The 25,611-nt window shown below is 38.2% G+C and overlaps 1 long non-coding RNA gene across 4 annotated transcripts; it reads left to right on the forward strand.

The window, feature by feature from the left end:
- The first annotated feature begins 9,376 nt into the window (after window positions 1-9,376).
- LOC135436599 (uncharacterized) lies at window positions 9,377-11,295 on the forward strand. Of its 4 annotated transcripts, none has more exons than XR_010437554.1 (3): window positions 9,377-9,585; window positions 9,678-9,850; window positions 11,019-11,295. It is a non-coding gene; the product is annotated as an uncharacterized LOC135436599 (long non-coding RNA). The 4 variants fall into 4 exon arrangements; XR_010437556.1 differs by having other exon boundaries at window positions 9,377-9,574; XR_010437555.1 differs by having other exon boundaries at window positions 9,378-9,569.
- The last annotated feature ends 14,316 nt before the right edge of the window (window positions 11,296-25,611 follow it).

Below are 25,611 nucleotides of genomic sequence, written 5' to 3' on the forward strand. Positions count from 1 at the left end.
TGGACACAAGTTCTAGCTAAAAACATCAGCATTGACTAATTGACTCTCTATTCCCCCTCTCTCTCTCTTTCTCTCTCTACCTCTCTTTCTGTCAATGCGAGTTATTACTCGATTATATGCATAAATGGCTGCCAAAATAGTTGACAAATGTACCTGCATGTACCTCGGTTTTAGTTATTTTCTGACTAATTTTACCAATTTCATTTTAATGCTGCTAAATCGAGCGTTAAATGCTTTGAAAATTCTTGATTTATTTTATTCACATAACAGATAATATATTTTACGCTTGGATTACTATTGTTAATAATAATATTCTGCCACTATTATGGCTGCATATTCAGCTAAACTATATTAATTTTCATTCAAAACTAATCAAGTTAATTTATCCACTAATTTGCTTGCAATTTATTAGCACTGCATTAATAATCTGGCAGAAATGAAAAGGAATTGAATGCCAAATAAAATAAACGAATGCTCAACACTCTTTTCATAATATTATAAAGACTTTAAGCAGGTCGACAATATGTATCAATAACCGAAATCCAACTAAAGCAGTTCCTTTCAAACTGTGATTTTAAGCAAATGTATATTCTATAATCTTTTGTGAGTCGTTTGTGGATATATTTGAAGGGATGACTCTTAGCTTTTCTTTCCAATTGGGTGACTGTATAAACTTTATGTGTTCATACAGCACAACGGATATTGCACAAGATCCAATAAACCAGATATCGGTATAAGTGTTTTCATATGTCGGACACTTGTTCATGAAATTTGTAACGCGTAGAATGAAACTTCTTCGATTCGATTAAGTATTTTTCTATAGCGTCAACAACCCAGTTGATATTACCGTCCCCATTTGTTCGCCGGCCTGACAGCATGTCCATATTTTGGCTTCTATTAAAACTTGTTTGTCAGTCTTAAAGCTATTGCCATGAAAGGCAGGACATATGTCAGAAACGCCCGGATCGGACTACCGTATTATCTATCTGCCATAGGAATAGTCGGTCAATCAGTAGAAAGTGTTTAGCGTAATATGTTCAAATACTTATACTTATTTGTGTTCTCTTCACACCTAATGAATAATATAGGAAAGCTACAAGTTTTCCCTGCTTTTGTCATGTAATACATATCCTGAAATATCTTAAGAATTAACTCTTATTAATTTTCGGAGCACCAGCTATTATTTAGTTATTTAACTTGAAAATAACAATATACTCATACTAAAAATCTAAAGTCCAGCATCGGTTGGTTTTATCAAAAGAACAAAAGCATTTTGGACGGGGCTAAAATTCAAATTTTTAACAAATATGGTATGCAATCTCTTATAATTCACATTTTTGAGTAGTTATTTCTGTCGTATAATCAACAAGGGGTCGCAGGTTAATATATATATATAAAAATATATAATATATATATAAATATAGTATTTATTTTCTCAGTGTACGCTTGCTTAAGCAACTGAAAGTAGCATAAAAGGTGTGCATTTATGGCAGCTGACATGCGAGTGCAGACTCTGTGGCAACATTTCATGCTGGAAAGGCAAATGTAACATCAAGTACATCTAACTTCAGGCCATTATTGTAGTAAATAATTGAATATTGTTGCAACGTGTGGCCAAAACTTCAGCTGCAAATGTGTTGTGGCTGCTTTTGTTTTTGCTGCTGTTGTTGTTGCTGGTGATTTAATTGCTGGTGTTGCTGCTGCTGCTGCTGCTGTTGCTGCTGCTGTTGCGGCGCAGGCCACATCAAAACACAATTGACTTTTCGCTATATTGCAACTTTGAGGTTTTTGTCATGGCAACTGGCTGTGTGTGTTGATTACACAGCAACTGCAGCCCACCACACACACACACACACACACACACACAGAAACCCACACAAACACTCTCACACACACACACACGCACACACAAATTGGCATTTACTTGGAGTTGCCTGTCTGCATTTCCGTTGCAGCTGGCAGCGACAATTTTGGTAACGTCGTCTGTTGGCGCCATTTGCTGTGGCAGCTGCTGCTGCTATTGTTGTTGTTGTTGTTGATGTAGTTATTGTTGCTGGTGTTGCCTTTAAACGGCGAACTTTGCGAGTGACTTCTGTTGCGGTGACTGTCGCGACATTGCACCACAACACTTTGGATTAATTTAGCGGATGCGGCGCACACAACAAGATATACTTACCCACACAGCAACACCCAAGGAGACACAACAAGACACACCAACACACACACACACACACTCAGACTCTAACATATATCGCATGTGGCATAAAAGTTTCCATTTATTGTAGTTTTCTCAAGTTGAGATACGCGTTGCTTGGCAATTGCCAATTGGCATTTAGCTGGAAAATGAAGCCATTTAAGAGCAATTCACTGCGCTTGGCCACTTGGCTTGGGCGCATAATCTTTTATGCAGCCATAGCCAATGCCTTTTCTAGCCAATTTACTTGGCTAAAAGTCATAAAGCTTCTGCATGGCTGCCTGCAGCATAATCGTTATTTATGTGCGTGAAATACATAAAAAGGCTGCCTTTAACAGGCCATAAAACTCAATAATAACACAAAATAACCAAAAAAACAATATAAAAGAAAATCAGTGAAATACCAAACTAAACTCAAGCAGCGCGAAACGTCATTTTGTGCAGCGTCTAACAGTGCGTATGTGTAATATTTGCGTTATGCAATAAACCCTTTGGGCTAATGATTGCTGTTGGTACTTCAAAATGTACGTACTTATGGCTAAACAGTTTTGGGATAGATTGCCAGGCACACAGCTTAGGGGGTGTTGTTATTGTTGTTGCTGCTATTATTCTCGTTTAGCAACATTTATCGCCAGTTTGACACACACACACACACACACACACACGCACACACATGTGCGCAGAAAGGCAACACATGCTTGCCAGCCATTTTCACGTTATTTTGTAAACAATTTTAAGCTGAATGGAAAATGTTTATGCTGCTTCTGGTGCTGCTCCTGCTGCCGCTCCTTTTGTCCCTCGGCTGCTCATCGCATGCTGCACCCTATTTAACTTTTATTATTGTCGGGTAATATTTTTTTACGTTTTCGCCGCTTTTTTTTTCACTTTATGCGCCATGTGTATGTGTGCTTAAAGTTTTGTGTATGCGTTATTAAATTTATTTCACTTGCACGATGAAGTAAAGTTAGCTTATCATAATCGTTGACTAAAGATTAGCTGTTTTTCGACTGCGTTATTGGTCGGCTGGTCCTAGATGAGTTTTAGATAAATTGAGAAAAATAGCAATTTTCAATATGCCAGAACTTAAATACACTTTTCGACAAGCGGCTTGCGGATATTGCAGATATGTAAGCCAAATTGTAGAGTTCGTACTTGTTGAGTTTAGTCAAGATTTGTCATCCGATTCTCAATATTGCCACTTAATTAGCGTTATCGAAGTGAATAATTGTAATTACATATGATATTTACCAAGAATATGTATTTTTTATTTGTATTTTGCGATAAAACTATATTACCCGGTAAAAAAAATCTATTGGTCAAACACTTACCTACTTAAATAAAAACATGTGGAGTTGATTTGAGAAATATTTAAAGTGGCTTCTTGAAGTGGTTTTATGTCAAGTTCATTGCTTTGACTTACTTTGTATTTTATAAATATACTCAGCTACGTTTTCTTCAAAAGTGTGTGCAGAATGTGAAGTCAAATGTATAGAAAGTTCTGCTCAATCTAGAAATAAAGCCCGGAAAGCTTTAAATTTTAAACGAAACATTGCAAAAACTACATAATTAAAATAAAAAATGCATATGCAATTATGCGTAAGTATTCCACACATACATTTAATTCGTATTTATTTACTAGACCGGTGTAAAAATTCATGTGTACATATACAAAAGCCTAATGGCGACTTATAGCCTGCAGCATATAATATGCATAAATTAAAAAAATTGAAATATTTGCTGAATAGTTACTGTTTTATAAATTTTATTTTTATAAAAATGTATGTTTATAAAAAACATTATTGCGATTTACCAGGCTTAAATAACCATTTAAATTAATTTAATATTAATAAACGACAAACTGCTCTGCTCGAGGCAAAATAAATAGCAGGGATTTACTTTTGAATATAAATTAAATCTGTTATACATCAACGATATTTTATTATTATTTATATTAGGGATATTTTTAAAAATATAAACGGAATACATAAAATAATATAATAGCATTTTAATGGTTGTTTTCTGTGCGGCGCACATTGCTAGCTGCCGCTGTCCAATGCGGCGTATACGTAATTTGGCCCACCATTGATTGAAGAACAACAGCATATAAAAAATGTAGCATATTTTTTGTAAAAAGCATTTTGTGTGCCTGTTTTTGACATGGCGACCATTGAAGTGAGCTGCCACGCCCCGAGACGCCCACATATTGATTGGTGCTGCATGGCAACATTATTGCTGCATACATTTTGGCATGCGCTTAATTACATAGCAGTTACAGGAATGCGTTAGTATGTGTGCGTGTGTGCTATGTAGTTGCTGGACTTGTGTGTGTGCGTGTGTGTGTGTGTGACTATTATGCACGTTAGAAACACGGCACACTTCGCTGCGGCTAGCAGCATGGAAAAACAAGCGCGCTCGCATTAATTGAACAATTTTTAGCGCAACTTTTTTTTGCCATTTTCTAGATTATTATCGCTTGGGGGGGTCTTTAACTTTTTTTCCTGAAGCCACAACACGCGCAGCGCTTATTAAACGACGCCCCGTGACAGGCTTCGCGTGTTTATAATTCACACTTCTGTTGAATGCTCCAATACCTACGGAAATTTACCGTAGCACTTGCAAAACTGGCTTAAAAAACTGTATAAAAAAATGAAGTCATTAAGTGCTGCAGCTTTGGAGGCGCTTATCAGCAGTTGAAAGTGCATTTGCCTGTTGCATGACAGAGTCTGGATATTGTTAATTACTGCTAGCAGACCGCTGCACGTTTATTAAAAAATTAAAAACATTAAAAGTAACTTAAGTACTAACAGCTTAAGTTAAGCAATTCGCTAGTTAAGCCACGGCTAACCGAAATCATAATTATATCCATATATAATTAAGTTTTTCATTGGATGAAAGGTTTTTAATTATATGTCCCACAATGAATATGATAGGGTTAAAACAAGTTGCGGACATTATTTAGCATGTAACATGTGTAATTATATCCTAGGATGTTTTTAATACACTGTAATTATATACAGGATGGTATTTGATCTCTAAAACTAAATGTATTCCACGTTGTATTCACTTTTTAAAAACTACCTATGCTGCTCGGAAGTTTAAGAAAATCGATTTTTTGAGTATCGCCTTACTATGCGATGTGGTCAACCTAATATATTTGCTTAAGTCAAATTCAGGCTGAGCAGTATATAAATATAAACGGTATGTAGATATCGCCCTTCTTAGCGATTCTCATGCGGTCAAGTAAGACTCCCAGGCTTTCGTTCACTGATTATAAACATTATATAATTTACTCTTCTACAATCTTTCAAGCTCGCACTCTCGCTTTCCCTCATGATATCCTTCTTTCACGTTTTGGGCACGTTTTGGCTGTGTGGTTTACTACTGACCAGCATTAACCTATGTCTATGTATGTTTACTGTCTGTTTATCCTGAGTTAAGTTTTTACCTTACATTTTAGACAAAACTTTTCCAACAAATGTTCTCTATTGGAATTGATATTTACATTTAAGATAGTTAAATTAAAGAAAAGTTTGAACTCGAATGGCCCTTTTGGCCCTTGGGGAGGACTTTGAGATATTGCTGAAACACAAATTCCCTAATTTCTTTGCTACAGAAACTAACAATTAGTGAGTCAGTCAATCAATCAATCAAGCAGTCCATCGGTCAGTCAGCCGTGTCAAACAGTCATATATATAAATGTTGAGTAAGAGTGAATAAAAGTTTACTTTATAAGTGAACATAGTGTATTCACTGGCAGAACACACGCTCCAACTAAATATTCATGATAGTTTTTTCCGCTTTTGTTTTGCGCTGTATATCTCTGGCGCACAGCTGGGCATTTGCTTTGGTAATTTGTTAATGTTTTGTGAAAAAAAAACAACCAGAAATAAATTTGAAAATTTGTTGACAGCTTCAAATTTGTGCCCGCTGGGCGTTTGTCTGTCACGCAGGCCCCCAAATGAGCAGCCATCAAAATAAAAGGGTCCTGCGGCGTTCATATTTGTTTATTTATTGCCATCAAACCCGTAAACATTTTGTGCTTGCTTCCCTTGTCGTTTTATTTATTATTATTATTTTTTTTTGGTGTTTATTTAATGTTTATGAGCGCCGGATCCGTTGTTTGTGCCTCATTTGCATTTTATACACACCCAAGCCGCCTTAGATACCCCACCTCGCCCACTCGTAATGTCACAATTAAAAAAAAAAAACAAATAATAAAATAGAAAAAACGTGAGAAAATAGAAATGCTTAAATGTTTAGTGTTGACACACGCCAAGTGTTGCAGGACGCAGCGCCCGCGGACTTGCAACAGCCATTGTGCCACATTCGGTGCGAGCCATTGTTGTTGTAGCTGCTGCAGCCGTTGTTGCTGTTGTTGGCTGTTGTTGCTGCTGGCGTTTAGCTCGTTAGCCGGCCATCATGCAAGACTGCTGTGGCACGTACAAGTGGCAAATACAAAGGCAGTTGCGAGTGTGAAAGCCACTTGAAAACACGACTAATTGGAGCTGACGTTCTTATACATATGCGTACATACGTATGCCAAGCGCATTACGTATGCGCCGCGTTGTGCAACGGGCACTACAAATTTATGAGCACCATTGCTGCGACACACATACTCACACACACACAAACACAAACACTTACTCGCTCGCACAATTACAAAACTGTCGTCGATCGTTACAAATCAATGAGCACATGGGCAGCCTTCATATGCAGCAGTAACGAGTCATTAGCGACGCTCAGGGACGCACAGGACGTCGGGATGAAAATAGCTGAAGTAGCGCTAATTGCAAAGCAATCGAAGCACATGAAACGCGCATTAAATCACAGCTAAATCGGGTAGGGCTGGGCCTTCGGATAACTGTGTGTGTGTGCGTGCGTGTGTGTGTTACCGACTGCAAATGGCTCACATACTTACGCATTTATAAGGACACACATGCCACTTGGGAGCTGCTTAGCTCAGCAGTTGCCGGCTGCCGGTCCACCGGGAGCTGGCCCGGTAGCTGATGAAGGTCAATATGCTTACACTTAGCCTGATTTTCTTACGCTTTTGTGCATGCATGTGTGTGTGTGTGTATGTGTGTGTGCTTGGCTTTTATTGACAAATACATAAAATGCGCTTAAACCTTTTGTTAAGACGACGCACACCTTTGGTTACATTTAGGGTCCAACGTGTGTGTCCTCTGTGCCATGTCCTTCTTTCTTACTCTCTCCTTTGCAGAGAGTATTATAATTTTGTCATGAAATATGTAACCCATACAGGGAGACATTTCATACCCCATAAATATATATTCTAGATCAACAGTCGAGTTGATATAGCCTTCTCCGTCAGTCCGTCTGTTCGGTTGTCGGTCTGTCTGCTTCTACAAGGGTATTAAATCTTCGCCGTGCCGAAGGTATACTTATGTTCTCGTTTTTTTTTTTCGATGCAGAGGCTTTGCCTTTCATTTCGCTTGCTTAACTATTTATGAGCTAGCAATCCCTGGAACGCAGTGCGTCTTTATTTGTGCTGCTACTTTGCTGCCCTCTGGGCGTTAAATTGACTTGGCTTAGGCTCACACACTACACACACACACACTCACGCACTCGCACACTCTCTGTTATTCGCACACACGTGGGACTCACGCATGGCCGCATCTGGACAGGCATCTGCTCTGTCGAGTTACCTTGGAGATGGTAAGTTGATCATCAGCTTGAGCCCTTTGAACTTTCACTCGAGAACTTTAAACCCATTTAACTGGCTAAATTTGTAAAACGCGAGCGGCCTACCCGTAACTTTTGCGTATCACTTCGGAAATTAAATTTAGTACTGTCGCTAATTTCGCTGTTTGGCTCGCTGGGCAGAAGTTTAGTGTTAGCCAGTTTAACGCTACATAAGCCAAATGCTTAGCCTTTTTTATCACTGTCGCCTGTGCCATAAATAAGCCTAGATGGCTGACAAAAAGTAAAACGCGCTACAGCCGAAGACCCCGCCGAACTGTGCCGGGTCTGAACCCACCAAATGTCTCTAAGTAGCTACAGCACTCCGGGGAGCAATTGCCCCATTGGGCATCGAGACAGGTAGCGGTAACAAGTTGGGTTTTGACCCGCCTCGCTCTGGCATAGACCAAAAATTAAGTTACATTTTGGCCTGGCGAAAAAGTTGGCTAAAGAATGCCCGCGTCTGGCCATATGTTTCACTAATGGCCGCGCACATTGCGGTCATTAGGGGAGCCGCTGCTGCAGATGGTGCACAGTTGGATGGGCGACTTTTAGGGTCTTGGCAGAGCAGCCAGCGGACTATTTGGCCAAACACTTGAGAGTTTTATTGAGCGGTTTTTGCAACTTTCCAATGCGCCCATATATTTAAAGGCCTTTTTTCTGCACGTAGCGAGGTAATCCAAAAGACCAAACGGTATTAAACAAAATGATAAATTTGTAATCATGCTTAAAACACATAAAATTAAAAAGTCATATAAATCTATTGAGTAAACCATGGTAAAAATGGTCTACCGCTTAAAAATCGGTCAAGTTTTCAAGCAGCATGAGTGTACTTATTTTAAGTGCTAAATATCGTTAAAAAATACTAAATTGTAATCGTAAGTCTAAAGCTAAATAATTGTTGATACGAAATGTAGTTTAAACATTAGACATTAATATTCCATTTATCTTCCTCCCGTGGAAAATTTAACTTTCATCTTACTGTCTTAAAGTTCTCGTCTTAAGTTAGATTTGGCATATATTATTGAAAAAGAGTTTGCTTTGTAGCTTGAAGCATTTCGACTTGCATAAAGCTTTTAAACCGCATTTTCTGTCCAACCGGAGAATTTTGGGTCGAACATGTATCAAGCAAATTTTCATAATGATTTTCCGTAAAGTGTGAAACACTTCTCTAATAAGTTTGAACAAAGATCATTGAAATAGAGTTTGGGGCCAATCGGATGGTAAATAAAAATGTTTTACTGCTGGTCTTGGTGACCTTTCCATATTTTATTTATTTTATTGGCCGAACTTCGAGCCAGCCAATAAAATAAATAAAAATTCATATAATTCAAGCCGCGGTTTTTTTCTCAAAACCTTTGATAAGATTAGTTAGCTGTAAACACTGTAAATATTTAATCTAGATATCAATTACTTCAACTGATAAATAATCACTAATCAGTCAGTCAAACAGTCAGAACAAAAGGCTGTGTGTTATTTGTAATCTGCTCAACATTAATAATTCTCATTTTAACAAGCTTAAATAAACTTAAGCAGAGCCTCGGGTAAAACACAACAATTGTAAACATGAAAAGCCAAAATGAAATTTACTGCTGACTTGACGTAATTATAAAATAGAAGTCAGCTTGCAAAATATAACTAAATGCAACAGCATATGCGTTTCAAAAAATATTAAGTAATGTGCGGCTATAGTAAATATGTGTATTTCATTAATTAATGCAATGTTTAATATTTGCCTTAGTTTCGTTTAAGATTTCGGCAATTACTAATCAAATTATCTAAGTTGCAGGCAACTGCTTGAAAATTAATTTGTTGTCGGGAAGGTAAGGAAAATATACCTAGAATATTATGATTATATGTGCGGGCATGTGCATGCATCCAAATTACCAACACTAATACAAATATAATAACAATTATGCCGAAGAAGCGACGACTAATATGGAACAGGCGAGGCAGGTGGGCTTTGTTAAGAGGTAGATGCATGCATGCTGAGGTGGTGCAAATTGCTTTTCATTGCTTGCTTGAATGTAAGTGAGAGTGCGTCTGTGTGTGTATATTTACATATGCGACCAAATTATGCAACCCACTCACGTTTGCGACAATAACCTCAGGAATGTCTAGGGAGTATATGGAGGGGCTCAAAGATGTGTGCGCGCGTTTGAGTGTGTGTGCGTATGTGTGTGTGTGTGTGTGCATCTCTGCGCAAGTTATTACCGGGTATGTTTAAATTGCAAATGAGCTCGCCTAGCATTTCATCAAATCAAAGCAATCAAAGTAGCATTCACCTACTCAGCTCTCTCCCAATTCATCAGTAAGTCAGACATCCAGTCCGTTAGTCAATGATTGTCCAACTGATTTGAGTGCATATCCTTTGCAGCCTGCTGTGTAGATTCAATAAAATGTTTGCTTTCATTGATACGAATCTGTTTGAGCAGACATTTTGAATGAACGGGTAAGCCAAGGACATTCCTGGTATTTATTGATCCAACGCATTATAAATCAAAGAGATTAATCATGCCGTACAATGGCAAATCCCTTAAAAAGGAATTGCAAATTCCGGCCTTTTGTATCTCCGACTGAGCCAAATATTAGCACACTTGAGCCGCTGACAAAGCTAGAAATAGAAATGCAAAAACAAAAAACAAAAAAATAAATAAATAAAAGAACCCAAAGCACAAAGTAGAAAATTATGCAAACGAGACCACTCTCGCTGCGAAAAAAGGGACAACGAGTCCCAATATCACAGAGTAGACCACAGAAGAATTGGCCTAAAACAAAAGCCAAGACAAAGACATTAAAGTGCTCAACTCTGACTACTATGTAAATTTTATGGTTGCACCTTTTCCAAGAAAGCAAAACATGCTAAAAAAGAAAAAAACAGGAAAAAATAAAACAAAGAAAAACTCTATAAAAACCCGCACAAGGCTGTCTTAGGGTCGCAGTCAGTCGACCAGGCGCTAATTATGATATATGTAGGTGAGGTATTCAAGGAAACATTATATAACAACACACATAAATTGATATTAATTGCGGTTTGCGTCCACAACTCATTGACGTCTAAATGCTGTCTAATTGTTTTTGGTCATTATTTTTGGTTTATTAAGTAGCCGCCCTTCTTTTCCAGACAGCGAACAGATTTCTGCAGCGTCATGAACAAATGAAACAGTGGTGGCGGCATAAGGAACGCAAATTATCATTTAATTGCAGCTGGATTCTCAGCTCTATTCCCCCAATGCTAACCCAAAGTTAGCCAGAAAAACGTGGCCCATAAATAGCAACAACTTGGCAAGGAATTGAAAGCACTTGAATACACTTTAGTTATGTAAGATTTATAGTCAAATGACACTGGCTGAAATCAAGCAAATGCATTAACTTGGCTTCAGTCTTACTTTAAAATTACATTCTGTACTTTTTTAAATTAGAAATCATTTTTTAAAAGGGATTTGGGTATTTATTAGTTAATTGCATAATTGTTTATATTAATGGCATCAAGAATAAAATGTTCATTTTTGAAAATATTTCCAATGATCTTACTTTTCTCTTGCAAAATTTATCCATTTTTAAATCTCCTTTTCAAAATGTATTAACGTGATTTATTTTTCGAATTCACCTGATTTTTTTTATACAAATGCAGTTCTTAAATAAATCCAACTTATTCCAATATATTTTACTTAGATAGATGGCGGCATTCGTCAAATTACAGCCTCTGAAAAAAAGTATGCATAAAATCTTTATTAAGTATAGATATTTGTATTCGGATCTAACCCGGAAATATTTTCCAACCAAATTCCAACCCAATACCAATTCTTGGTGACACGAGAATTTTTCTTCGATTATATTAAAAACTCTAGTATGCACCCAAAAAAAAAAGTCTTGTAAAAAATGTATTAATTAAAACCATGGGCGGAATAATAAGATCATTGATTTTCGGAGAATTCTGTAAACCTTGTTTTGATGGATTTTTATAAGAGATTTGCCAACCGTCTTTAAAATATCTAGAGATTTCTATGTCACATCCGATTCATTGATTTATTTACAAAATTTTATTTAAAGTTATTTGAAAGTTTCTTTTTAAGAAGATTTATCCAAGAATTAAATGTGATGTTTTCATCAATATGAAAGCTTCTTTTTGCGAAAAATAATGTTTTAGTTGTGTGAATCATGATGATCATTGTGATTGATCTATCCATATCTATCTTACTCAGATTCGGGGCTTTAGTCAACTGTCAGTGGAGAATAACTAGATAAAATATAGTTGCACTGGCTGGCAGCTAGTTCATTTTGAAGCGAACCTGAAGAGTGCGGCATAATATTTATGTTTAATGTTTGGGATGAGGGTTGGCAATTTATTTGAAACCACATAAAACAAGTGGCGAGTAAAAGTGTAGCCGCTGCTGTGCTTTGGCTTCTGGTGTTGCCTTGGCCCGGCTAATGAACAAACAGAACGGATGATGAAAACCACAGTAAACAAGAGCACAACAGCAGCGCTGGCAAATAGCTGGCCAAAAGGACGTAAGGACTAAAAGGACTTAGCACGTAAACGGGCGCGTTGCATAAGCAAAAACAAACTTCAAACGAGAGCCAAATGATAGCAAACTGACAGCAGTCTGCGGGCAGCGGGGCAGCCGGCAACGAACCAAAAGCAGTGCAGCATTATTAACTTGAATAAAAATATTTACTGCTCGTCAAGGGTTCAGCTATCCACTGCGGCAGTTGGCTGCGATGCGATGACGAAGTGACAAGGACGAAAAACAGTAACTATGATGTTGATGAAATGCGCCACTTAATGCGCGGCCATTTACTTTTGCGCACAAAAGCAGGCTACAGTTATTTTCCTACTGTTGCAGTTTGTTAGCCAAGCCATGATTAAAGTTGATTTTGTTGTAATTTGCTGCTGCCTTTGGGTCTGGCAAGTTTGTTATCGCTGTTGTTGTGCTCCTACTTGTTGTTGTTGTTGTTGTTGTTGTTATTTCTGCCGTGGCTCCCTCTCTTAAGTGGCACAATTTTGTGGCGCTCAAGTGTTTCACCTGCGCTCTGCGTTGTCGCGTCGTCATCTTCATAACGCATCGCTGCTCAAGCGTCTACCCGGGTGCAGCTGAGTGAAAAAACCGCAGCTGCCAAGTGCACGCCGTGTGGGGTTGTGGGGTAGGGCTGGCACAAGGGGGCACGACCTGTCGCCCCACACTGCCTGGCAAAACATGCGCGAATTAATCTTAATTGAAATTCCATGCCGCACAGTACGGCTTGCCATATGCCTTCTGTTTACAAACACACACACACACACTCACACAGGCTCGACTGGCAATAAAATATTAAGCGAAATTAAAATGCGCACTCACACGAATACACAGTGAGTCCTTGCCAAATATGGTTGAGCCTGTTGGCAGCCGCCCATCTCATCATATTTTAAGATATTTTATTTTTCCACATTTTCTTTCCATGCCACACCCACCGGCAGCAGCAGCTCAGTTTATTTTTCATTAAAACGTATTAAAATCCTACACAGCAACAACAAAAGCACACCTACACACACACACACATACACACATTTATGCACTTGCTCTTGCTCTCTCTTTCCATCCACAAACAATTAGACGGCATGCTAATTGTTTTAGAAGGCATTCGCACTTCGTCGCTTCTCGAGTATAACACTACCCCTTTTGCCCCCTGGCAGCCATGCCCCTATTGCTGGCAATCTTGCAGCTTAAATTGAAATTTAATACCATGGCATAATCCATGGGATTGGGCTATACACATGTTAAACACATTTTTGCCTCAACTTTCTTGTTCGCCTTCCCATTCAGAAGCTCCAGCTTCAGAGTTTTTAGCTAAAAATCCTTTTGCCATATTGCAGACAGAGTTCTCGCCAGGGACTTTTACCTGCACATTCTAATTTGTATGCAAATCAAAATCAATAGGATTAACCAAGTTACATAGTGGTTGTAGTTCTGTGGACTGCATTGTTGCTGCTGTTGTTCTTGTTGTTTCTCTTCTGCTGCACGCTGCAAAAATTGTTTTTTAACAAAAATATTTCAATGCATGCAACGTGTGCCGCAGGTATGTTTGGTGGTGTGTGTGTGTGTGTGTGTGTGTTTGTCCTGGAGTGTGTGGCTTAACCGTACATAGCTCTCGGCTTATCTCTAAACCTTTTACACTCTCGCAGATAAGGCAAAGTTTATGTTATGCAGCTTGCCGTTCAAGTTTATAAACTTTTCGGCTGGCTTTGGGCTACTGCATACAGGGTAAGAAGTAAATTAATGATAACTAAATAAGGCAAAAGTGTTTTAATAATTTAATAAAGTGATACAGCTTCTTAAAAAAGAATACGAACACGTATGCAGTAGGATAAATAAAAACGTCAACAAAAAAAAAAATATTGAAAAACGTTAAAGCCTGAGATATGTGAAAATTCCCAGAGGAAAAGCCTAAAGCTGCTTTCTTAAGTAAAACGCGGCTTACTGTGCGCCGAAAGCAATATTTTCAGGCCACAGAGCAGATTTATCAGGCGAACAGTTGGGCGAATTTCTGGCATGCAATGAATTGTTATTTATTTTTAACTGAGACCCACATTGCGCACCTTAATATTTGGATTTTAAGACCTAGTAGCCAAGTTATCAAACAAGTACTTCATATTTTTTAGCTACACTTAATTTTTAGTTAAATATTTTCTTATACGTACTTGAAATTCGTTCTTAGGAAGAACCACCGCAATATTTTTGGCTTAGTTTATATTTCCAAGAAAATAACTTAAGTACACTTAACTCGGTTTAGTTATGAGTATTTGCAACTGTCGCCCCTTTTCACCTGCGATCCGCTCCTGTGCACACACATTGGCCCGCCCTCATGCGAATATGTGTTAATATTGAAAAGGTAGTCGGCTGACAGTTAAGAAAAGAAGAAAAAAACAGCACAAAAATAAACTTTGTACTTTGCCTTCGCTTTTGCGGCTTTCCTTTTGCCGCTGGCCCCAAAGTAAAAGCAGCCTGACAGTTGGGGATTCCAGAGTGCAAAGATAATCCGCAGGCTATATATGTATATGTACGTTTGTGTACTCCTGCTCGCCGATGCAGTTGAAGATTCGGTATCAGGTGAATGCCATAAGCATTGAGCAACATAGCATCACATTTTTTTATACCCTAAACGCATAAAAAAAGGGTAAATTGTTATTGTGTAAATGTATGTAACAGGAGGAGGCAGAGAGAGGCGAGAGATTTGATATCTGCCTGCGCAGATTAAGTTTATTTTTGTTAATTCATAGTTCACTCCCTTTTCATGAAATATATGTCTCGATTGTCAGGACAGATTTAGTATACCATGTCGAAGTTTATAGGAGTTAGGAGCACTTAATGCTGAAGATAGGCTATCTAAGAGTATACACCGATCATAAATATCTCACTTTCTTGGTAAGCTCGCTCCCCCCCAAAATTAAAAACTCATAAATGTCCGTAAAAGCTTAGGCTTTGGTGCTTACGTACACTTGGATGTCACATATATGTCCTGAAAATATCATACAGCTCGGAGAATAAACAGCGGAGTTATTCGAGAACGCATTTCTTATAATGTGAGACTAAATGAAGAAGCAGTACTGCTCGTGTGATTTTGCGAAAATATGTAAAGCTGTGTTCAGGGTATCGCCTAGTCGAGCACTCCCGTCTGCATCACTCTTACATGCTAACCAGCAGCATATGGCAATGGTGGACAAGATGTTGCTGCCACTGGCATCTGTGGTTACATTTATGAACCCATTGCAGCTGTTGCAGCTGCTGCTGCTGCTGCGGGGCTCTAAACGTGCCCGCAACGAACGTATTTCATGATGAATGCGTTTAAACGAACATGCCAAAAGGGGTGAAAAATAAAAGCCATCGAAACGTGGATTTAGCATCGTTTTAACTTGAATTGCAGTTCAAATTGGCCTGAAGAGCAGAGCTTCAACGACATTAATTAGTAGTGAAAAAAAGTGGCTCAGATAGAAACTGCCGCTACTTATGCGAAACACTTTTACTAATTTCATTAAGTGTTTTTTTTTTATATGTTTTTTTTTGTGTTTAGTTTGCCAGCCAAGCCGCCATTTTGCGTAGAAGTGGCGCATTTAATTAGGCTAATAAAGTAATTCAGAGCAGCGAGTGTTGCGTTGCGAGGCAAGTGGTTGCTGTCTACAGTGGCTGCTAATAAAACTGTTATAATGAGTTGGCAGTAACGAGCGGCAATTGGCCTGGTTGAAAGGGTACACACAGACAGAGAGAGAGCGCGAGAGAGAGAGAGAGAGAGAGGGAGAGACAGCGAATGAAAGAAGGAGAGCGAGGGCGAACGTGCGGCAGCAAGGCAAACTATGCCTCAATCAAATAGAAAATAAAATTATCTTGGTAAAAGTGTGCTGGCATGTGTGAGCGTGTGTGCCTGTTAATGTGATTAACACTGGCTTGCTATGTGTATCTGTGTGTGTGTGTGTGTGTGTGTCCCTTGTGGTGTGTTGCTAATATTTGTTATTTGCCATGTTCAATGGCTGCGCCCTTGGGGTATGCAACATATTTTTAACGCCGCGAAATGCTGCAGCAGGCGATCGCCGTAAATCCTTTTTAATTAATTTCATAAATCAAGACCAATGCACACACGCATATGTATGTATTTATGCATATAAATCATGTAATTAACATGCACATAGCACACGTACGGGGCAGCCAGACCCCAACTTGCAACATATGAGCCTGCACTGTGCAGCAGCGGTGGCCATGATAAACAAGATATTAACGACTTAATTTACTGCAGCCCAAGCGCCTTGTGTGTGAGTCCATGGCCATAAAATGCAGGCAGGCAGCACAAATATAAAATGTTAAATAAATAAACCAGGCAATCGACAAAAAAAAAGTCAAGAAAGCACAGCTATCTACGCCACGCCGAAGATTAAATACACTTATAGGCATGTGGGTACAAATGCTTTTATACGAAAACTTTAAATACGGCCGATTAATCTTACAGAAGTTATAAAAAATATTAATCTGATTGAATACAGTTGGGAAATGCTTTCAAACACTTGAAAATTCTTAATTGTTTACCGATTGTTCATATTTTGCTTAGTTATTAGTTTATTTTTTTATTATTATTATTGAGTTCGCATATGCCTCTTCTATGCGTTACAAATTCCATGACAAAATCATTATACCCCCAACAAGGGTATAAATGGCAGGAGAAACGGAGAAAAACTGTTAGTTTGCTTAAATTATGTGCACACATAGTCGGTTTCCCCGATATGGGAAATGCTCTAGCAATTTATTGAACATTGTCTAGATTTATAGTCGCATAAATTACATTGTTCAGCTTTGCTGCGCTTATCAATCAATGTATCGATATTGTTTCGACATTTGACATACATTTATTTAATGCTTAAGCTGTTTTAGTTGTCCAATCAGTTATAATCGGCATATTTAGTTAACCTCTTGTGGCCTCATAAAGTACTTATTAAGATGGGGGCAAGTAATTTATTTCGCGTTTAATCTTTCTAGGTCCGATTTCTCATATTTTTATTATAGTTGGTATACACTTTAACATGTTGTTAAATGGTAGATTGTTAGATTTTAACACGACAAAGAATTTGTTTTGTAAGTTAACAAATTATTGAATATTTGACAGGTAGATAAAATTACACATTTACCAAATAAGAAGGCAATGTTTGCAATTAGAGCTTGCTATTCATTTATATTAATTTTTTACTTAGGCAGGTAGTTTCTCAAATTCTTAATCAATTAACAGAAAGATAAATTGTAGCGGCTGCAAGCCATATAATAATTATAAGGCAACGAAAAATCTTTTCCACCTTAAAGAATGTTTTTTTATTGTTACATTTTAATTTAATTATTATCATCTTGTTATTGTTACTTGATCTGATGATTAATTTAACAGGTATCTGTGCTCGCTGTTTAATATTTAACAGGAGCATACCATTGTGCGTTACCACCTTATTATTGTTTTATAGATATGGCAACACCAAATATTGTTTGCCTTCAGATCTGGAAATACACCATTGAATACGAGATTTGTCTAACCAAATTTCTTATTTGAACGCATATGCTTCACTCGGCGCAGCGTAGCGCATTAAATTGTGCGTCTCTTCTGTGAAATTGATGCGCTTAACTCGCGCGCAAACTTTCTGGGCTGCTGCTGTCGCAGCTTCTGTGCATGGAAACCGCCAATTTTTCAATAAACTGCAATAAATGTTTATCCATTTATGAGCTTAATGTGGTTGAATATGCCGGGCCAAGGCATCTTGTATTTTTTCGTTCTTAATGTGCATACCCTATAATTGTTAAGTGCCTGAAGGGGTATGCTTATCCTTTACTTTTATTTACTTCCTAATTTAGGTTAACTGTGTTTTCTTATCGATTGGATTGAATCAAGAAATCAGATATTAGCCATTGTTATTGATTTTTGTTTTAAAGGTTAAGAGGGTAACTGAAAAGTCGAACTTTTGCTTATGTTTAAAATGCTTTTATTAATGGCAGCTGTACGTCGTTGGTCAACCGCACACTCAATGCTGCCACGCCTACCCATGTGTGTGTGTAAATAAATAAGCCAGTTGGTTGTGCACTCAGCTGCATCGGTGTAAGTGTGTATATGTGCGAGTATGTGTGTGAGTGCATTAATCAGTTGTAAACAACGCAAACCTTTTGGTAATTAAATTTACTGATGAATGCAGAATTGGCAACAAATGTAATGACAGGTTATTGATTGCATTTGCCAGCAATATTACAATTAAGGGCTCCTTTGTAGGATCAATCAGGCTGATTGCACTCTCCAGGTAAGTAACACCTGAACTACTTGCAGGTAAACTTTCCTTTTATTAAACTTAATTAACCTTGTAACAAACAGTTGCATACAGGTATTGCTGGGTAGTATTTTTCAATTGATTTTAATATTTTGTATACTACTTATAAACAACAAAAATTCGTGCAATCCCCACATCAAAAGCTTTACAACAAATATTAGATATTCAAAAACAAGTAAGATTGATCCTGTCGTACTTTACGGGTAATGGGGGAATATATACCAATCTTTGTATAGTATAGCAAGTTTTGAGTATCTAGCTTCTATTTTCTGTGTATTTTACATTCTAAATTTCTAGTCTGTAGCTTGAGTAATAGCCGAGATAGGCGAGAGATAGAAGGACTTGGCTAAATCGACCCAACTCGTGGTCCCGACCAAAAATATATAAATTCATATTCCGATTCCAAGATGCTTTCTTCTGTTTACACAAACACCTAATAAACTCTTAACGATATGCAATTCGTTCGTTGCATAAAAATCCCATTTAATAGAATTTTATATATGCCTATGTCAGCACAAGTTAATTATTTAGACTGACAAAAGGGCAAAGAACTTGCCAGGCAGCCCACATGAAAGCCAAAGCCGAAGACATCGTCTGGCCTTTTACCTGATTAGAAATTTAATTAGCCCCGCCCGGCGCTGTCAGGCTAAGAAATTATAATTGCACTTGGTTGGTGTAAGCAAACACACACAAACAAACACACACACACACACACACACACACACACACGCACACACAAACACACTCACACACACATGGTATATGCCCGCATGAGGCGAAAACAGGCTGCCGCTAAATGCCGCAACAGAGCCCAAATACGGTCAGCCATGTGGGTACTGGGCGAGATGGGTATTCCGTGTGTTATGAAAGAAATTGTATGTAATTTGAACGCCTTTGCAGTTGGCTAACTGCCGGGGAAGGAAAATAAAAACGCCCATGTGAGGCAAAAAGCCAACGACCTGCAGGAAAAAAATGCTAAGAAAAATAAAGGAGCCAGCACAGGACGATCACCGCAACAGTAAAAACTATGTAAGTGTGTATGTGTGTGAGAGTGTGTGGGAGTGTGTGTGTGCTTGTGCATAAGTGTTTGCCTGCAGCTTAAAAAGTTGGGTGTGTAGACTTTTACACGCATGCTGCCGACTGCCGACTGTCTGCCTCCGCCCCGGCGTTTCGTGAATGTTTGTGTGTGTGTGTCCCGAAAGGACGCGCCCAGCTTTTAAGTATAATTTTGCACAGCCCGGTGCTGAGGCAAGCCGGAGGTAGGTCGGTCGGCGATGCCAGGTACAAAACGGTAGACAAAAAGATGAGCGCACGCCCTCAGGATGTTGCAGCTGGTAGCTAACCGAGTAGGTGGAGAATATTTAATATGATTATGCCAAAGTAAATTGCTTGCAACAAAATGTTGCATGTGCCACACATAGCCTGCTGCCAGCTTGAGCCATGTTTTCATTCTGAGCAATTCACGTAGTTCATTGACTTTCACTTTAAGCACTTCAAAAGCAATTAAACACAATATGATTTAACATTTAAGGGATGTTTAAATAGAAAGCGGTGACAAGTCTGATTGAAAATCTGTTAAGACTGACAGATAAAGCTTGACCCGCTTTTATTTTGGTGCTGCTTTATATCTGTTGCTTTATATAAGAAACATTAGAGTTGCGTTTTATCCATTAAATAGTTTCAGTTTTCAAGGAATTTTCTGTTTTTTTTTTCTTGTAATATTGTTGACAAATATATGATTTATATATTAATTGTTATTTTTGCAGAAGCTTTAACAAATTAAAAGCGGATCAGTTTTTAAAAATGTTTTTGCTGTCTTTAAATGAGAATTATATGTAACCATATTTTTTAAATGTTTCTAATAAGATTTGCTTTATTTTGTATTATTTTTTAATTTTTTTTTTTTATATATGTATACATTTTTTTAGAACTATGTATATATTTATTTTTTTTAAACATGAATATATTCCATTTTAATTTAAATCTTATTTTTGATTAAAATCAAAATATGATTGATTTAAATCAAATACTTAAATTTTACAAAACGTCTTAAAAGAAAATATTTTTTAAGAAAAATACAAAGACCTATGTTTATGAGTGCAAAATTAGGCATATTGATAGCCTGCATTGAGCCGTATGACAGCTCATGGTGTTAGCCACATAAAACCAATATTTGGCTGCATTTGAACAGTGGCAACAACACACACACACACACACACACACAGACACACTCGTGACACTTGCAACCAATACAAACATAAAGCTGCCTTTGGCATTTGTTGCACTCTGTAGTGGCAAAAATGGGCGCCGGGCAAAGTGCTTGTTGCCCCAGCCGCAGTGGCAGTGGCAGTGGCAGCCAGCGCTGTTGTTGTTTTTATAGCGCTTCACTTGTTTTTCAGCTGCCGCACAATAATCGCTGCCACTGCTCGAAACTCGCACAAGTTGAATTTATGCGGGCAGTTATTGCAGCACACACACACAGACACTCGCGCACACTCGCGCACACTCGCGCACACACGCTCATAAGCGCGCTCGTGCTCTGGCGCCATTTTGTTTTTCAAATGTGCAATATAACGGTAGATATACAGTTGCCCGATGCCATTGTCAGCTACATTTCCATTTCCATTTTCGTTCGCATTTCCATTTGTTTTTTGTTAAATTGAAACCAGAAATTGCTGGTTTAAATGCAACAAATTTTCTGGCTGCCGCTTAAATTGGCTTGAAATATTTAATTTGCCAAATTCAATTGAGTTAATGAGTGTGCTTTTCAAACAGACCGATGCAAATGCTCAAACGTATTTTTGTGAAGCCGAATTATTAAATCGACAAGTGCAAAAAAGCACACACAGAAAATTGTGGCTGTGTTTTCAATTCCAAATAATTGAAATGCGAGAAAAATTGTATTGTTAACCAAATGACTTTTCACCTTGACTACATTTGCATGCAACAGAAAATGCAAACAGCAGGAACATCAATTGAATTAAAACACTTTCAATATGCATGGCTTTTTATATATTTATATACATACCCTACAATCTTGGGGAAAAAGAGTATTATGCTTTACACATTCTTGCGTTTTCTCAAAATTTGACTTCACTAGGCTTAAGTCGCATATTAAGTCCTATAAAACTTGAAGTTCCTGGACCGCTTGGATAACATTTAATTATATTTGCGTATATTATTAACATATGTTATTAAAAATCTCCTTTTTTTTACTATATATGTTGATTATGCGCTGGAATCGATCATTGCCTTCTGAACTTTACCACGCAAAAGACTGGGATAAAGTTATAGTTACAGCTTCTGGTAGCTTATATGGTATTTACATTGAGGGGTATTTACAATGATGGAGGGGATTGAGGACAAAACATAATAGAGTGAAGTATTCATGTGTTTTGCCTCATAGGTTGGTCGCAGGGGTATGACCTTTGGAGGCGCCTCCCTGTAATGGAGTCAGCCAATCATATTTGCTGCAAAACGCCCTTTAGGGTATCTTGCAGTCGAGATGTGTTGACTGATGAATTTTTAAATATTATTTGCTCTGTTTGCTCAATTTTGCAAGTTGCCAACAGCCACTAATTATAAAATGATGCGCACGCTCATCAGCATCAAATCAAACACCGAAACAATGTGGAAAACATCGGAGCTGTTGAGGCTGGCAGTTGTAGTGGGTGTGGGAGTCGGAATGGGGCTCATGTTGCAACATGAAGCACATCGACAGCCAATGCAATAATAATGAAATAATACGTGGCATTTGACTGCAATCAAATTAAGATATAAATTATATTTATCTCGGGGTTTTTAAGCGGCTTTAATCGGTTTGGGCACAGCGACCCCCAATTGCCAATCAACGGCCAAAGCTGAGCAGAAATATTATTACGCCATAAAATATTCAATTGGAGTGTGCTCGAATATTTGATTTGACAGACGCTCAAATTGAATGTGAAAAAAGTGCAAATGACAAGCGACGAGTGCCGAAATAAATTTAATTACATAATGCAATAAAAGAAATAGCAAGATGAGCTTATAGATATCCTAGAATCTAGTTGAACAATGTTGTATAGAAACAAATGCCGTTCTAATTTGGAATAAAGCTAACGATAATTCGTCTGTTTATATCAAATGAATATTAAAAATTTAAATTAAACTACCAAACTTGCTGTGGCTATGATTGGTACCATTAAAAACTCAACATATTGCAGGGTATTCGAGGTAATTTAATTGATATTTTCAGCTTTTGTCAATTAAGCCATCAACAGCAATCAAATCAAATCCCAAAGTGCAATTATATCCAATGTTCAGAGCCAATTGCAGATTTAAGTATTTAAATATGCCAGAAATGAGAATCAGTTATTTGCGGTATTCTTTGCCGCTTGGCAGGCTGCGGCTGAAACAATTTGAGCAGACATTTAAAATTTTATTTTATTATAATTTACCATTATTATATACATTTTTGTAAGCCAACCGCGAACTGTCAATCAAATATGCCAAATAAAAATCAAATGACAAATCGTTGTTGCCGCCGCCGCTTTAGCGGCTGCTGCGGTTTAGCTAACCGAAATTAGACCTTAAAAGAGCGACAAAAATAATCCAGTGTTGGCTTTAATTAAACAATTATCGAGGTAAGAGCACCGGAGCATGGATCTGGCTGATTGTTGGCAATCGCTGGGCCGTTGCTCACATAGTCATTGAATGCTAAAATCCGACATCCATTAAGTCCTTGTTGCCTCTATTTTGTTGTTGTTGCTTGCAACCAAAAAAAAATAAATAAAAACGTAAAATAAATTGAAGGCATGGTGCATGTCACTGACAGTGGCTGCCAAACAATTACAGCCCTTTTCAAGCGCGCACACACAAAGCCTGTAGCTGATGGGCACACGGTTGACATGTGCCAGCCCCACCCACCGCCCTCTTCACTGGGGGAAAAAAAAACAATATTGACTGTATTTGGGCACCTACATACATAGATCAGAGTCCGCCCCTTCGTATTGTGCTGCTCGTCCATTGTTTGTAATCTGCTTAAAATGTAAAGTTAACAATGTGCAATGTGACTGGCAACTGGCCAAAAAAAGGAGGAAAAACAATCAAAACACAGCTCGAATTCGATTGGCAACAACACAACACGTTTCCAGAAAGTCACAAAAATGTCCATCGAGATACGGCTCCGAGCTGGCCGCAAGGCTAACGGAACGATTGAGAACGGCTCGTCAAACTTTCAATAGCAAACAATTGTTGCGGGGCTCAAAACTATTTAAATGCACTTTCTTCTTGCAAGGATAGTTTCTACGGCAACCGTAAATATATAGTTTGTATTTGTATTGTACATCAATTAGGGTATTCACGATGGCTGCCAAGTTGCCAGCGCAGCTTACTTTTCTTTTCGTAAATAAATAAACCATTTTCTCGGCAGACTTTGAAAGCCCCGACCTCGACAAAATGTTTGGTGATTTTAGATATTGAACATATTTGTTATTCATATAAGAGCACAAAAACTCTTTTGTCTGATTAAAGAATTTGCAAGCACGGCTCAAATAAATAGCTGGCTTTAAGGTTCGATGTTATTAAAGTCTGGTGAATTATCTCTGTCTGAAAAAAGAAAAGTTTTTAGCTTTAAATGAAAAATTTCTAGCTTTTTTAGTTTTTCAGACAGATGGAAATAGCTAGATCGACTCAGCTCGTCGTCTTGATGAAAAATGGGATCGGAAATACTTTCTTCTGACTGTTACACACACTTGCACAAAACAACTACACCCTTCTTTTCCATGTTCAATGGATTCATGTTATAATAATGTTTCTGAGGTGAGGTAAGTAAATCTAGCAAGTTAGCAGTCACCGTTAATATACTCAAAGGTTAATTATTTCCCCTAAAAGAGCACCCGAATAGAGGACTTCAGTCAAGCTAACAAGGCAAAAGGAACGACTGAATTTGCCAAGTTGTCATTGAACGTATACGCAATTTGTATTATCATTAAATATTAAAGACGTTCAGGAGCACATACAGGTGTATTTATTGCCTATTATCTACTGCTAAAGCCAGGAGCCGCAATACTCTTCCAAAGCGGCCTCATCGCTGTCCACCTACTTTTTGAATGCATAATGCTATTTAAATTTCATAAAGAGCGAATGAGTGCAAGTGCGTTTGTTTTTCCATTCATGATTATCATAATTAATTCATTTAATTCGTATTCACTTAATATGTTTAAAAGTTTTTAAAGCCCGCTGCCACTGCCACAAATGATTGGCTTATGTGGCAGGCGCTTTTTACCACTGATTTTGCAGTGTGCTTGTGTTGCGCGCTTTTGGCCTTAATTGTGAGGCACATAAAAACGCATTTGTTTACAAATGCTGCGCCCGGATTTGGCATGGGCTGTTTCTCGATCTGCGTTTGTTTGAGCTGACGAGTGGATGGGCTGAGTGCTCAGCATTTTGGCCAAGTGGCACTTTGCATGCGGCCACAAGTCAATTGGCGTGCACACACAGACTAACAAAGACACACACCAAAAACACACACAGACACACACAAACAAGCATGGGGAACAGCTCTATGCGCAGCAAAAGTCGAGCTCTTTGCTGTCTGTCTGCTTGACGCAACATGCGGCGTATGAGTAATTTCAGAGATGCAAATGACGCTGCGGCAAGCGCTTTGGCTGTCTGCCCCTGCCTGCAGCCAAGCAGCGTAAGTAAAGCATTTCGACCACATTCTGCGGCTTGTTAATTTGATTTCTTGTCAAAGGCAATGTCTGGCGCAGACATCAAACGGCAAAGACTTGTCACCTGCTGCCCGCTTTGTCACACTTTGACTCTGGCTGTCGCTGACGTGACAATTTCACACGAAACGCGCGCACATACACACACACACACGCACACACACAGACAGAGAGCCACGCGTTTGACTTAC

The sequence above is a fragment of the Drosophila montana genome, unplaced genomic scaffold (assembly GCF_035044405.1).
Source record: "Drosophila montana isolate Dmon_TW-CO22-7 unplaced genomic scaffold, ASM3504440v1 contig_3733_1, whole genome shotgun sequence".
In the NCBI taxonomy this organism is placed as follows: domain Eukaryota; kingdom Metazoa; phylum Arthropoda; class Insecta; order Diptera; family Drosophilidae; genus Drosophila; species Drosophila montana.